Here is a 16,315-nt window from a genome sequence, read left to right on the forward strand (position 1 = left end):
GGGATTACTGATGATTTCTCCACTGCATGGTTGATTTGTATATTGTATTCGATATTGCTCATTATGCATAATTGCATTTAGCTTCTTCATGTCTTACATTGCCTCTCTCCATTCCAGAGGCAGTTCATGTTGTATGCAGTACCTGCCACATTTACCTACCAGCAACACACTGGAGATGGAAGGAGTCGATGTGCTGCCTTTGTCAGGTTGTGACACTTGGACTATTGTGACTGGTTACTGTCAGACGTTGCCACTGTTGGGTCCTGTATTCATGTTTTGTCATGCTGGTAAGTATATGTTCATGTGTGCTGTTTCTTTTTCATAGGTGAGAGGGAATTGTCTGTGGCCTGTTTCCATTTGTGACGGTGCACTTTGTGACAGTTGTGTAATGTTTTGTGCATTCATTTGGTTGCTTTCACATTGCATGCCATGGTGTCTTGGGTGGGTGAGATGGGGTTTGGGAGGGGTTGGGTGACATACCAGTATTTGGGTGTGCTGTTTTGCAATGGGGTAGTCCTTCATGCAGCATGAATGTGTGCCTTTTACTGACACAGCATTGGGTCTGTTTAAGTAGCTAGGGATGCACACAATGTAGCACTTCCAGGGAATCAATCTCAGGGTGGTATGGTTGTGACAGTTGACTGTCCCTTTGTCATCATCAATTTTCAGCTGATATGTGCCAGGCATGTGTGCACTCTGCAAGGGTGAGATTATAGGTGAAAAATGTTGCCACAAGCTGGGTACGGGCTGCCTCGCCACGTGCTCTTTCCCCTCCTAGGTGCAGCAGCCGTGCATGTGGTTGGGGATGTGGGGGCACCACCATGTCCACCGGTACGCCCCGCCGGGTTGCAACATTGTGCAGGACACATGCTGCCACTATAATCCTGCACACTACTGGGGGCGCATATAGCAGCTGGCCGCCAGAGTGGTCAAGGGAGCGGAAACTTGACTTCAGCACTCCGAATGTGCGCTCCACTATGCCCCAGGTTGCAATATGTGCTGCGTTGTATCTTACCTCGGGTGGTGTGGTGGGGTTCCGTATTGGCGTCATCATGTAGGTGCTCAGAGGGTAGGCACTGCCCCTGGGGAGGTGCTAATGGTTGTCATTAGTTGGGTTTTGACATTTCTCTGTGTGTGACATGCATGCATGTGCAGAGGCATTTTTACTCAACAATGAGCCATGTGTCGCCATGCCTCCCAGCTTCTAGGTCCCGGTTTAGGGGTGACATTCTGAATATGAAACTATCATGGCTGGACCCCGGAGAGTTGGCATATACAGAGGTGATGATTTCCTTGGCATCACATACAACCTGCACGTTGATGGAATGCAAGCGGTTGCGATAGATGTGCTCAGTGGCCCTAGGAGGACGGAGAGCCACATGGCTGAAAAAAATAAATAAAGAATAATTCTTCCAAAAGAACATGAGTAATTTGTGGCACCTAGCACTTTGGGGAAGTGTGCCACCCGTAAAAGTCCTGGACCACGGCCTGCATTTCTGCGGGTGTTCTGGGCATGTATATGTGCCTGCGGACTGAGGGGCATGCAGTCATGATCACCAACACCTGGTGTAGGCAGCATGACTGCGTGGCCTGTGAGATGCCCCCAGCTATGGCACTTGTCCGCTGAAATGACCCGGTGGCCAAGAAATGCAGTACATTGAGCACCTTTTCCAAGGGGCTCAGTGCTTGGGAGCACAGGATGGGTGATGTGAGGTCATCCTCCCACTCAGCAACCAGGTCTAGGATGATATGGGGTGGAAACCTATACCTGCCATAGACCTGGTCATCAGGCATCCCAAAAAGGCTGGTCCTGGGTCTCCTCCTCCCCCTGCGGTTTCCCACGACCACTGCTGCGAGGAACGGTATATTCATCGTAGCGTATGAGCTTGTTTGTTGTTTGAGTGCACTTTAATGCTGCGCTTCGGCCGCTTACGCTAACTTCCGCCTGGCGAACGTGTTTCCGGATTAGTGCGTCTTTTGTGGCACGTGGGTTTCCCCTGTTCGATTCCATGAATACATGTTGTTAGTGCGTGTGTGGGCATTGCGAGGATTTAGCAGCGGTACTTCCCCCGTAACGCCCACATTTTCACGTGTTGTTCCCCATTCCGCATGTTCCGCTGCCTTCTTAGGTGTGTGCGCTGCCCTGTGTGCGCCTTCACTGGCCGTCTTGCGCACAGCCTTCGGGATGTCGCAATGACGTGTGCACCACACGCAGATTCAGTGCAGATCTCAGGTAAGCCACGCGCAGCGCCTTCCATGAATCGACAAACGGCTGCATGCGAGGGTTTCGCACGCGTGCGCTGTGATTTTCACGCTTGCGCCCCCGTTTTCAGCGCACATTCATTCCATGAATTACCCTCTCTATGTCGAAACTGAAATGCTGGTATCTAACACGGATTAAGGCACCCATTACACTTGAGCAGGACGTTTCCAAATATTTTACGTCGTGTAACTATTAAATACCACACCCTTTACATTATCGGTATTATAATGCACGTTCCTGCTGACTTCTGTTCAGTTTAGCTGCTTCAAATGATGAAAGGATGAGTTCTGGGGATGAGTCTGCCGCCAGGGCTAAATCCTGTGGCTAGTCGGTCTCCAGTGAGCGGACCATCTATGGCTGCCACTTTTCCCTGCGGGTATCCAAAGCACCCTCGTCACGACTGACACCCTTTATTCTTTCCAGAGGAGGGTTGAATCACTTATGAACGAATAAAAGAATGCAAGCACCCTGTGGAGTAACTTTGCTGAAAATGTTGGGGGGACATGACATCTGAAGAAAAGGTGCCCAAGTCAAATGAATGGTGACAAAATGGTGTGCCATGAAAGTTGGGGGGTACAAACTCCCCTGTACCACCCTAAAATTACGCCCATGCAAGCACCTAAAGGCAGGGTAGGTTTTGGCGGCTGCAGGAATTCCTGCTGCAGAGCCGAACCGCCCAATTAGCAGGTGCAGCAAGAACATGGACGACCAAGTACTGGGCAATATATTTATAGTGATTGAGCAGGACCAGTGGATGCCCATTCCCTGGGCAGTAAAGAGGTTAGTGACTATTTGAGCCCCCACCACACTGCATACATTGTACCAAGAATCAGCACACGGTACCATGGCAAATAGCTAGATGAAAGCAGATCGCCTAAGTAAAATGTGCCTACCCACAATCCCTATACAACTCACCCTCACATTCTGGTCGAGACGTGAAGGAGCAGTTGCAGATTACTGGGATGGCAGACAAAGAAGAACACCTGGAAAGGGGCAAACTGCTCTATTTGTTGAACAACAGAAAAATGATTTTTGGTTGCTGCACAAATCTGAATACGCTTCTGACTGGTGGATGCTGCTGCTGCTTTGGGACCATGCACACTTCCAGCGGCCACCCCCCCTGGTCGCGCACTGCGGAAGTGACAGGTAAGTGGCTGTTTGCTGGCTAAAATCACTGTCCCTGTGCTCCTGTGGAATCTGCAGCACTATTGGACTTTACTTATGGTAGCAGAATACGTGGCTCCTCTCCTCCTTAACTGCTCATACTACACATACAGACGGGCGCGTGCACCAGCGTGCGCGCACTGCGGAAGTGGCTGTTTGCTGGCTAAAATTATTGTGTCCCCGTGCTCCTGTGGAATCTACAGCGCTTTTAGACTTTACCTGTGGTTTGCGCTGAGGCTAACCAGAGAGACTGTATATGTGGACATTTAGTACTATTCAAGATATCATTATTCACTGTGGAGTCTAATACTCTTTATTGACCTTAACAGGTAGCAGAATACGTGGCTCCTCCTCCTTAACTGCTCATACTACATATACAGATGTGCACGCGCGCTAGCACGTGCGTACTGCAGAAGTGGCTGTTTGCTGTTCGCTGCTCGCAGCGAGAGTGAGAATGGGTGAGAGCGTAGCGATTTTGGATTTTTGCTTTTTACTGATACTGCTGATGTATTGCAATTTACAGTACGTCAACTGTGTCGATTACAATTAAACTCTACAAAACTTCCCCGCATGTAATAGCAAATGAGCCGGAGTTAGCTGGGTTATATATCGCTTGATATATTGTAATCTTGTTATCGTATTTCCACATCACGTGCGGTGGTCATAAGCCAGTGGATTTTATCCCACGGTGCTGTTGCAATATAAAAGCGGAGTTGTTGACTTTTCTTTAAGTAATTTTCCTGGGGGACGAAGTATCCTACTGACTCACTTTACATATTATCAGCATATTGAATACTGAAAGTAGCTTGTTCAGCTTAGCCTGATAATAGAACTGGAGCAAGGGTATATATTGACATGAATTGCTAAATAACGACTTTCCATTTCATATTAGTCTGGGGATATTGTATTCAGTCCCTGGTGGCTGGGAGATATATTTCTATATTTGCCCAGTATACAGTGGACCTGAAACATGGGGCATAAGCTTCTCTCCCACCTTAATAAAAGGAAATTAGGTGACCGTAGTGTCACACCTCCAGACATGTCTTCCCCGCAAAGGGTATTAAAGAAAATAAAGGGGAAAAGGGATACGCATAATCAGAAAATTAGACCCAGCACAACCAAAGATATCTGGCGTTGTAACAGTGGGAGGGAGTAATAACATGGCGGATCTGACTATTGGTGTCTCGGGAGGGTAGCTCAGCGGCAAACGTGCTCGCCTTGGAAGCAAGACGACACGAAGCAACACAGGTTCGATCCCCGGGTCCGTGCTTAGAAACCTCTGGGTATTTAAGCGCGTTATAAATATGCAACTAAGACAAAAAAATAAAACAAATACGTAACAGCTTTAAAAATGCAAAATAAATAAAATAAAAATGAGAGTCAACATCTTGAACAGAGGGGCAGGGGGGTGAGTCTGTGGATTCATGTGAAGGGATGATTAATAGTATGATACCCCATATATGATACCCCATAGGAGATATGTGCCACTGCCACAAATTTTGTAGACAATCTATGGTGGTGAAAGGGGTGCCGGGTCAGGTATGTCAATATAGAACCAGCAGCCAATAATATTGAAGATACTGAAGATGATAGTTATTGGGAGTGAAAGATCAATGAGTATGTCAAATACAATAGAGGTCATGGCTGCAACTTTGGATGCAGCGTTTGCCCTAAATGCCCTAAATGTATTGATATGTAGTATCACTACATATGGGAAGGTGAGCCACCGTGGTGCGGAACAAATAATTGAAGAGGGGGTTAACATTGGTGGAGGTGATGATGGTTTGAGTGACCTCTAGCAGAAGATGATTGTGAAAATGGCACAATTGAGATAGAAAGTATAGAGGAAAAGATACAAATAGATATTGTGTTCGGGGACGAAAATAGTATTACATTTGGAAGGAAGAAATGTACCAGTCGCAAACGTAATCACAAAAAATAGCATAAAGCAGAGGTGTAAGAGGGGAAAAATAGAGGGAAAGTGGTAAGCAGAGCGAATGTTGCTTCATTGGAGGAGATGGGGAATGATGTGGTATGTGACTTTAAGGGGAATAGCTATGACCTAACAAAGGTAGATAAGATACAAAAGGTGAAAAAAGCACTGGTGATACCCACAGCAACAACAATCAATGATCAAGGACTGTTTGATAATTGGTTAAACGGTACAGCAAATGAGATTTAGATGGTGGGAGACTACTTGTTGAATGCAACAGAAATTGAAATAATCCCAGAGCTTGGTGCGAAAAGTGTTGTGCAGTGGGTAGGACATGTGAAATAACATGACTGTACTCAGTAGGAAGAAAAGGTATAGCCAATACATTCTGATGAGATATGAAACTGATATAACAAAAAGTTACATGACAAAAATGTGCAACCCTGTATTGTTACGTTTTATTTTAATGCTCCGGTTCAATGTATTACCTTGTTATGAATTTGTGGGGAGCTGGGAGGCGGTAAAGTACCAGGATAGATTGTGCCGGTCGTGTAAAAAGGAGGTGGAAACCAGCAGACACTTGCTGACAAATTGTATAAATTGCCAAGAATTGTATAACAAAGGCTACAGAGATCTGGTGAGCGACCTTAGAATGGCAGCATCGGATCAATTTTGTTGTTATGTAATATGAATTGTAGTTCTTAATGGAATCTTTACTTTCTCTTAACAATGTGTATATATTAAGTGTATAAGGTTTGAATTATCCAATTTGCACTATAAATACATTAAAAAAAAAAGACGCTTCTGACTGGTGGATGCGGCTGCTGCTTTGGGACCGAGTACACTTCCAGCGGCCACCCCTGCTGGCTCCCCCTGGGTGCCCAGTGCACCCCCAGCCTCCCGCTGGCACCCTACAGGCCGCCCCCCGGCACCAGAAGATGTCTCCACTAGTGCTTGTGTGCATGTCCCAGAAGGGACATGCACACAAGCATGTGAGAATGGTCAGTGGTAACATGCTCACCTTGGGAGCAAGAGGACACGAAGCAACACGGGTTTGATCCCCGGGTCCACGCTTAAAACCTCTGGGTATGAAGCGTGTTATAAATAACCTATCATGTCATATCATGCTTAACGGACGGGTAAATGCAAAGCCAGCACCTCAGAGGAAATATAGACTAGTGCGTGTTGTTGGGTTCCACAGAGAATGCAAGAATTGAATAGTCACAGTGGCGGTTGGTGAATTTTTTGATTAGAGGGTCAGGAGAAGCCGAGCGTAGCAAGGGAGCCCAACAAATCAATGGTTGCTTTAGGGAGGTCTTCCCGTGAAATAATAGATACAATCGGTGCTTTTTTCAGCACACTTTCTGTGAAATATTGGGTTAAAAGCCACACGGTTTGCAAGTAGTTTTATGGGGTGACGTCAACAAAATCAAGAGATGCAAGTCACCAACAGTGCACAGCAGAATTTCCCAAAGCATTTTTCTGATGCCTGTATAGCAGTTTAAACAAAAGATATAGGGCCAGATTCATGGAAGTGTTTTATAATGGCGCAATGCCATAGGAAAACGTTCTGTGAATCAGCCCCATAATGAATTGTTATCATGGCTAGTGAGGTGTTTTATTGGTCCTGTAGGATGTAATTGTTTTTACTAAACCAGGTGAAATTAGGCCCAAGTCTATTACTTTATTATAAATGTATGGCACACTACCGAATTTTTTAATGATTGTCCTCAGTTCTTATTCTGATTATGTATGGTCAAGTTTTGTTTACTGATGGTGTATACTATTATGGTTTTTATACAGAAATAAAGTAATTAATGAAAAAAAGAAATGTTATGCTGGCTATAACCATACATGTCCAGGCAGGCTGCACCAATACATGCCAGTATAACCCTATAAGAACAGCATGACAGCCGGTATCGCCCAAGAAGGGGCCTAAGATCCAGTAACGACCTACAAAAACATAAGAAAAAAAAGGAAATTCGGTGGAAACAGCGTTCTTACATCTAATTGCTATCCCCTGGAACACCATGCCCAAAGAAATTAGAACCACAGAAGACCACATTAGCTTCAGGAAACAAATACAAATCTGGCTATTCAACAGACAATAACAATCGCAAAGGGAAACCAGCAGCAATAACATTACAGACAAACAACTAGAGTGGAGGTGAGATGGGCCGACGATCCACAACCCGGCACCTGTCTAGATACCATCAAGCGGCAACCAAAGTGTCACACCAGAACTCCAACAAACCGACAGACTTAGCAACCCACTTGCCCTTCCTGCTGCTCCAGTATAACCAAGGCCACTACACCAGACCTTGGGCTAGCCACACTACACATAAACAAAGCAATAATAAATTCTATGTTCACACCCATCATCTCTGAGATGCTGAAAGCACACTCAGAGTGAGCCATCCCACATAATCCATAAGACCGTCAACAAGGCAATTACCCACCAAGACACCAGATAGTCTTACAGCTATGGCCATCCGCGACTCTGGATCTCTTATGGATACCATCTAACCAGCGCGCACAACCACAACCCACCACAACACGCTAACACCAACACAAACACTATCAAACACTGAGGCACTAAATCTTACCCATACGGTTACAACACATGGGGCCTCCCGCACTTACTCCCACATGTAAAATAACACTCACAGATGCCAGTTCCTCCTGGTTCTGAACCTATCCTCTCATCCTATCCTCACAAACCTCCCCGCCCCCATCTCTTGCAGAGCCACGTGAGCGCCTGGGGACTGCCCCTTGGTGGCAGCAGTGTGGTATAAATCAACATAACATAATATAACAATACTCATCATGTTGGCCTTACCATTTAGGCCAGTAAAAAATGCCATGCCGCAGTAAATACATCTAGACTGGGTGCACCAATGCGTGCCTACCATAGTGAAGAATAAATATAACCAGAGATGGACTCCCTCTCTAGTGAGCAGCTAGAAGCTCTGCACTTGGCACGTAAAGCCTGCAGAAACAATGGGAAGCATTATATGTGGTGAGTGACCTTATTGTACACTCTAGTCAGCTTAACTGTGTGCACATTGCAGTTAATGTGAGCTGCAGTATGAACTTTAAACCACAATACCCCCTGCCACAAGCCTTCCTTATTGTGTGTTTTGGCTTTCACCAATGTGTTATATTCTGGGTACAGCTGAAGAGAGCGATGCCCCTGACCCAGCGCTGGCTTTGTAGAGTCAGTGAACTTGATTATTTTAACTTTTTATTTTGAGCAAAGCTGCTCACTTGGATGTTACTGTGGGCTGCCTTTTCCCATAAACAGCTTCTATAGTTTATATAATGTCAGCTTTTTATATGTAGCTCTTCATGCCTGGTTCCTCCTGCTTCAAAGGGCTGAAACAACTGGTGTTATTACTACCACAAGTAATGATACTCAAGTCAATTTATCACCCTCAGAAGGATGAAGGGCTGAGATCTGAACTTTGCAAGTGCATGCTGGCACGTGCCAGAGTTGAGCATTTAACATGCTGAGCTATCCACGTGCACTACACTATGTATAATGGCCTGTGCAGTTCAAAATAAATATTTAAGATACATATATCCACCACCCTCTCCATACTTGCCAACATTCTGTGACCAGAAAGATGTAGGATTTCTCAAGTTTCAAAAATAATGGTGACATCACAGAAAAATAAAAAACATACTTTGTTGGCACCATTGAGGCATTCTAAAATACACAGCCCATCAAACAGCACTGCATGGAACGAGGTTCAAATGTTAAAAATGTATAATTCTAAATGGCAAGTTAACACCAAATGCAATTACACCGAAGGTAATCACACAGAGCTGGTAGGCAACGTTTGCCACTGCTCTCTAGCAGCAGCAGCCTGGGGAATACATATGTATTTCTGCAGTGCAAGTTGAACACTGAATGACAGTCTGATAGGCAGATGCTGTGTGATGATGGTACGCTCTGTCACTTGCCTTCACTGGTGGTTTAACTTAGGGTTGTACCAGCAAGAGTGCAGGACAGAGTCACGTAGCTGTCAGGTCAGTGGATTGGTCTGAGGCCAAAGTAATCACCTACCAGCCCACTGTACAGACAGACTAATTACTGTGTTGCAGCTTTGTCCTGCAGCCTGCCTTATAGTCACATAAATTACCTGCCACTGTAAAAATCAGTAGGATCTGTCACACAAATCTGTAGGCAGTAGGACTACTTAAAAAAGCAGTAGCCTACTGCCTAAATCTGTAGGGTTGGCAAGTATGCCTCTCCAATACCTACAGACTCCTCTCTTTTTTATATAATGTGTCATGACATATTCCCCCTGCTTCGTGGCACTGTAACAATAGGTGTTACTTATTAATAAGAAACAACGCAGCCCCCAGAGTCAAGGCATTACCTGAAGCTGCCCGTATACACATTTTAAGAAGGAATATTTGGCAGGATGGCTCAGTGGGATACGCAGCAGGAATATTTGGCAGGATGGCTCAGTGGAATAAGCGCTTGCTGCTGCGAGCCAGGTGTGACCTGCAGGTGACGGGGTGGAATCCTGCGCTTCTGCAGCAGTTCAACACTTTATGCTCCTGATCTCTTGTATCTTTCTATCTTTCGCCTGTTATCTTCCTGTTGTTGTGCTTGACTGCCCCTCTTTCTCTCTTTACCCTCTTCCTGTCTCTTTTTTATTTTTGGAATGTTTTATTTCGAGGATTCAAGTGAAACATGTACTTCTGCGTAATATAGGCAATCTAATGAGCCGAGCAGTGAGATGTGACTGTATGTACAGCTTCCTTGTGACCTGGCTGCTGACTGACAGGTGCATTTTGTGTTGCCGGGAACATAACTGTGGCTGTAGTTAGTGTAGGAGTGTGGTGAGGATTTTACTCTGTGTGGCTCCTTATTTTGGTCTGGGATTTTTCGGGGTGCGGCGGTTGCCGGAGACAGGCAAATCACAAGGGGCTGACATAGTGTGCATCTTAGAGAGAGCAAGCCTACAGAGCATGGCAGCTGCTTCTCTGGACTGACCGCATGCCTGCAAGTTCGGCCCAGTGCTGGAAATGGAAAACAGTTACTCTGGTAATCTTCTCCTCCACGAGTGCATGGCGGTATCTCTTCCTGTAACTCAAACTGGTTTCTGACACCTTTTCTAGAGTAGCCACGCTGGTAAAGCGGGACTCGGAACAGCAGAGCACCCTCGGGGTACTCGTGTTAAAGTCTCGCTTAAATAGGGAATGCCTTCGTTTAGCTGTTTCCTGGTCGAAATCCCGTTTTAAGAAAACAAATACGGGTTCATTCCTACGTGGAAGAAATGCCATATTTCACTTACCCCAGATAAAGAGCTCTGCGCCTCCCAATCAAGGTCCACGTACACCCACCCTTCTTTGCCGCCTTAGAGTGCGTGCTCTCACCTGTCCTCTCTCGTATCTATCTACGCCACCCTGTCCCGTACTTTTCCGCCACGCCCCTTTCTTGTATTTCTGTGTCATTTAAGGAGAGGCGCCGCCATTGTGTGAACACTCTTTGAATGACAGGTTCGGGGCATATCTCCAGTGTGCTGGGATCTGGAACACGGTATGGTTGAGAAGGGATGGTCGGAAAGTTGAAATACTACACAATGCGAGCGTGCGTTTTGCTTCCTGTCACTACAAGGAATGAATCGTTTTACAGCATGTTTTTACTTAATCTTAAAAAGATTCCTCAATCTGTTTTTTTTTAATATTTAGCTGCTTGTTCATGCTTGTATAGGGATACATGGAAACCAGTTACTCTGGTGATCTTGTCCTCCTTGAGGGAAGAGGAGGGGTGGCAGTATATCTTCCCGTAACCCAAACTGGTTTCTGCATGCAATCTCTGGTGCCGAGTTAGTCTTCTGAAACCTGGGCTGCTCTGCTTGGAAACAGTCAGGTCTGGGAGTTTTATTTATGTATGTATACTGCATTTTTTAGGCACTTATACAGTAAGCCAATTCCGTTTCAAGGCGCCCGAAGTTTCCTGGCCTAGTCCCCGGGCCACTGAAGGAAGGAGTGCTCTACCAGCACAAACCTGGCCTCTTAACTTTGTTAAATTCCTTCTAGGCGCTGCGGTTCGGAGCTCAGTAGGGAGGAGCGCGTGCAGTCAAGCAGCACGTAAAAGCATTTACCGTGAAATGTAACACATGACATATCAGGGCCTTGCTTTAGTGGATGCGGCTTTGCTGTTGGTGGATGGAAATGTCTTTTGTTAACTTCGGCTGATGAATGGAGTAAAAGTAGTGGAATTTGGGGTGCAAAATTGGCATTGCTTCCAGGTAGGAACGAACGTTCAATGTTTCGCTGGTCGCATATTCAGGGACAGCAAAGTGGGTGTGAAAGGGTTCAAAAACAGGCCACAATAATGAAAGGGAATGAGCACAAGTGTTTGTTTGAAGGAAAACATGCACGTACCAACAACTCTTTAGGGAGTCAAGGCTATGACAACGGGCGTCGGCCTCCTAGGGGTCTATAGCACAGCTACTGTGGGATCTTGGGTTAAAGATACAAGCAGCTGTGTTTACACCAAAGCAATTAAGTAATGTGTGGAGGTGATGCCGCTGACCATCAGAGGCATTGTGGGATGACTGAAGTATTTAGAATCAGGGACGGCCCTAGGAATTGTGGGGCCAAGTGCAGCAAACTAATTGTGGGGCTTATTAACTTGCATATGACATCAAAGGAAGTGACATCACTCCAAGCTGAACTCGGAAGGATGAAACCTGAGGGGATTGGAACCCGTGGCCAGCAGTTTAAGCATAGATCTCAGCAGTAGGCACATTAACCTAATGGCTATAATTGCTGCATGTATATTGATATAAAGATACTTTGTCGTCTACCTGCCCCTTTACCCCAACACACACATAGACACTTGCTTTTTATGGCAGACTATGTGCTATACAAGATTCAATAACATTGCATAACTGGGCATAGCAAAATGTTTCACTCATTCTCTGTTAGGCAGTACTTTGTATGGCCCATGCCACTTTGGTCACTAGCAGCAACATGAGATCAAAGTTAACGATGGCTCTGCCTATACTACAAGGGATGATTACCTTATTGTCCACAGTGAATCGGGGATATTAACCCATGCACAGTTTAACCACTTGAAGACATACCTTCCAAGCTCGACTTGGCACAAATATTTTAAGTTTGTATTTCAAGACCTACAACAATGTCTGGTAGAGCAGAGCTCTCCAGCTTCCCATGGCTATGCAGGCAAATGCCACCCAGTCCTCATTTTCCCTGGCATTTTGGGACTTAAGTTTCTCTGAATTGCAAACCAGAGAGAAAAAAGTACACGTCCGAGGATCAAAATGGAACTAATAAGACTTCAAGACTTATCCTTGGCCTCAAACCCAGGGACAGCCTCTCTCCAACTGTAAAAGCTCTCCACTGGCTCCCGGTTGCTGCGAGGATCAAGTTCAAGACCCTCTGCATCATCCACAAGACTTTCAGGGGCCTTGGACCCCTCTACATCCAACTCTCTCTCCCTAAATACCTCACTGCTAGAGCCCTTCGGTCTTCTAGCTGAAATTCTATGCAGATCAGACGGTTTTCCAAGCAGAGAATGGGGGGTTGATCTTTCTCTTCGGCAGGAGCCTCCTTCTGGAATGGCCTCCCTGCCCCTCTCAGGCTTAAGCCGGATCTCCTTAAATTTCGGAAGCTTCTCAAGACCCTCCTTTTCTCTTCTTTCTTCCCTCCCCCACTCCCCTGCTAATGCCCCCCTCTGCCGCATTGACCAGCTGGTCCCTTCTGAGTCCTACAGGGCACCAGACCCTCCTCACCCAGTCTACCCCTGCACCACCCCTAGCCTGCACTTGTTTTTTTGGGACCCCTTTGCCCAACTAGCCTGGCGGGGTGTGCATCCCTACCAAGCCTGGTCCACCCCCGCTCTTGCACTTAGCATGTGATCCTCTCTCCCTGCACTCCCTGGCACCTGCCCACCTGGCCTCCCCTTAGCACTTTCCAGGCCCCATGGTCCTCTTCTTACCCCTCCTCCTCTCCTCCCCTGCACTTGTATGCTTCCACTCTGCCCCTCACTTCCCTCCCACCCTAGCATTATCCCCTCTGCCCAGACCTGCACTCCCTTGCCCCCTTCACTTCTTGTTACTGCACTTGCACGATCTGAATGACACAAGGCCTAGTAGGACCATTATTGTCGTTTTCTTCCCTGTCCCCCCTCCCTTTTTTTGTCTTTTGGCGCCTTGAAACACCATTTGCTGTATAGGCGCTTTATAAATACTCAAAAAATAAAATAAATAAAAAAAATGCAAAAAACAGGAACTTCATGGCCTTCTCACACGTGGCCCTGAGAAACTTCAGAGCTCGGATAGTTTACTTATAAAACAGACATATCTGATAGCAACATTACAATACATTAATCCTTAGACCGACTTGCTAAAGCAAAAGAATATTGTTGTTGCTTTATTTTCCACATCCTGAATGGAAAACTCGAAGGCCCACAATGCATAATATTAAAAGCCTGAAGCAAAAATCTTTTTTTTTTATACCATTCCTTGGATAAGAGTTACTTTTGTCACAACATTCCAGCAGGCTATTGAGCAAGTTGTTAAGAGCGTTTGCATATTCACATAAGGCAACCCCTGACATCATGGCAAACCTGTAAAGGGGTGCTTTATTTTAGTGAACACCTTCTTGCTAAGGTCATGAATAAGGTTGTTAAATAAAGGGTGTGCTGGATAAGAGAAAGGGGCATGTTGCAGGTCATTAAAAAGTCACAGGCAGCTAAGTTCAGAATGCTGCATGTGGGCTTGCTAAAGAATGGCAATCCGCCTGAGCTTTGAACTGCAGTGACCTTCTTGGCCTGCCGAGGCTTCTTTCACAATATAAACACACAAAAGAACGAAAGTCCCACCCTCTTTCGATATGAGTTTACATTGTGAAAGAAGCCAGACATGGTTGAGCAATGTCAGGCAGCCGCACAATGGCTGGATTCCCCTTTGACTACAGCACCTGGGCGGCGTAGGCGACAGGGCCATTGAGGGACACCAAAAACATCCAGAAACAAATATTCTTTGCTAGGTAAAAAGGTTGCATTTCTTACATTTCTTACATCATCAACAAATGCGATGAAGCCATACATGAATCACATCACCACATTTTTACATCACCATTAAGTCATAGTTACATCATCAATTATGTCTTTTACGTACTTGAGCGTGGGGAGTGGCAGTGGCCATTGGCCCCCATGCAGCAGGATGGACCCGAGGTGAATATGTGACACCCTAAACTGACAAGACCTGCCCTGGTGGACCGGTGAGGACCGCACTATGGGCCCCTGACATGACACCTCTCCAATCTACGCCAAACCTAGGACCATAACCTACCTCAGAATTACATCTCCTCTCCAGTGACCCAAATGGTCGAGCCCGTATCTCAATTCAATGCAATGTGCCCCAACCTACCACAACACACCAACAAACCCCTGATCTAATAGGGTGGGTGGGAAAATAAACAAATGCTGCTTTCGCAGCTCACCGATGCCAGGCAGGGCAAAAGGGAGGCAGAGAACCTCGCCCCCCCGCCCCTCATTATACCTGCCAGGGACCCTTTGGCTCCAACTTCCATTGCTTGCCAGTGACATCCCATGCCGCCGGCGCCGGTGTGGTGACCCTCTTTCTGGTGCCCCTCCCTTCTTGGCCCGCCACCACGCCTCCCAATCCGTCTACCTGGCTTCATGCCAGGGCATCTCTTGCAAAATTCTCAGACGCTGCCCCTCTGAGAAAGAGGGTCAGCCTCTCCGCGGGTCCCCATGAGCATGAGGCCAAGTGCAGCTGCACTTGCCTGGTGCCAGCCCTGTGTAGAATGCATTGGTGTGTGTGTGAAGAAATGTGTTTACGTCATCCAGGGTTTTTACACACAGAATCACATCATTGGTTACAAATGTGCTTCATGGGATCCATATAGAAGGCGTGGCTTTCTGCCACGTGCTTTCGTATATGCAGTGCTTGAAACAAAAAGAAAAGAAGCGCAGGTACTCGCCTCCTGTGCAGGTTTATGTGGTTGGGGGAGCTGGGGGCTCGGCCCACAACAGTGTCCACATATTGCTCTTGTTCTTGGGCATTGACAGAACTACCCGCCCCTCTGTTATTAATCTCACTCCATGTCGCTCTCGATTTTTGTAGTTTTCCATTTCACTTGCATTCCATGTGTGCGCCCCTCTTTTTGTCTCACTCTTCATGTCTCGCTCTTCGAGAATGTCTCTGTGTGCGTTTCTATTTGAAAGTCATAACCCTTTTGCCCCATCCCCCCTGTTTGCACAATATCGGATATGACATCTGGCAGTAGGCAAAAAACATTACACATTGAAGAGCAATAATGTGTATTGACAGCATTGGGCAGGGGCGTTGCTAGGGGGGGGCTAAGGGGGCTATAGCCCCTGATCTTTTGGCTGTAGCCCCGGATAGAATCTCAGGAGCTACAGCCAAAAGACTAGCTAGCCCCCAGTCCCAACAGTTCTGACATCAGCTTAGCCCCTGGTCTTTTCCAGACCTAGCAACTCCCCTGGCATTGGGTCATCATGACAAGTAACACCGTTAAAGACATCCACTGATATAGTGAACGATGATGTAGTGCTGGGCAGAGCTACTGTTAGGCGTGATAGGATGTAACATTCTGGAGGCGCTATTGTGCATAACGGTGATACAGCATGCCACTACTCGAAGCACACAGGATGTAACGCAGCCTGACAATACCACTAACGGATCTCAAGTAGTTTGCCATGACCCCTTTCTTAGCAGAGCATATGTCGCCCAGCATTGCAGGGCACCCAGCTAACCGGCCCCTGTGTCATGCTCCACCCTAAATAGAATTATTTACTAAATTCTGTGTGGTGGATAGTGAGCAGTGAGAGTTACATACGAAACAGAAAAAAAACACAAAAGACAATTAAGCTACATTGTAAGCACTACAATAATTGTTTGAAACGTGCTCTTGAAGAG

General features: G+C 46.3%; 1 protein-coding gene across 1 annotated transcript in view; it reads right to left on the reverse strand.

Annotated features, from left to right (window-relative positions):
• The window catches only part of LOC138527233 (galactoside alpha-(1,2)-fucosyltransferase 2-like), a 117,229-nt gene extending 106,438 nt beyond the window's left edge, over positions 1-10,791 (reverse strand). Inside the window, exon 1 of the mRNA XM_069638348.1 lies at positions 10,670-10,791. The gene's annotated coding sequence lies outside the window, so the exon portion shown is untranslated. The remainder of the gene's footprint in view (positions 1-10,669) is intronic.
• Between the last annotated feature and the right edge of the window lie 5,524 nt (positions 10,792-16,315).

The sequence above is a fragment of the Ambystoma mexicanum genome, chromosome 1q (genome assembly GCF_040938575.1).
Source record: "Ambystoma mexicanum isolate Mex_15411 chromosome 1q, UKY_AmexF1_1, whole genome shotgun sequence".
Lineage (NCBI taxonomy): Eukaryota > Metazoa > Chordata > Amphibia > Caudata > Ambystomatidae > Ambystoma > Ambystoma mexicanum.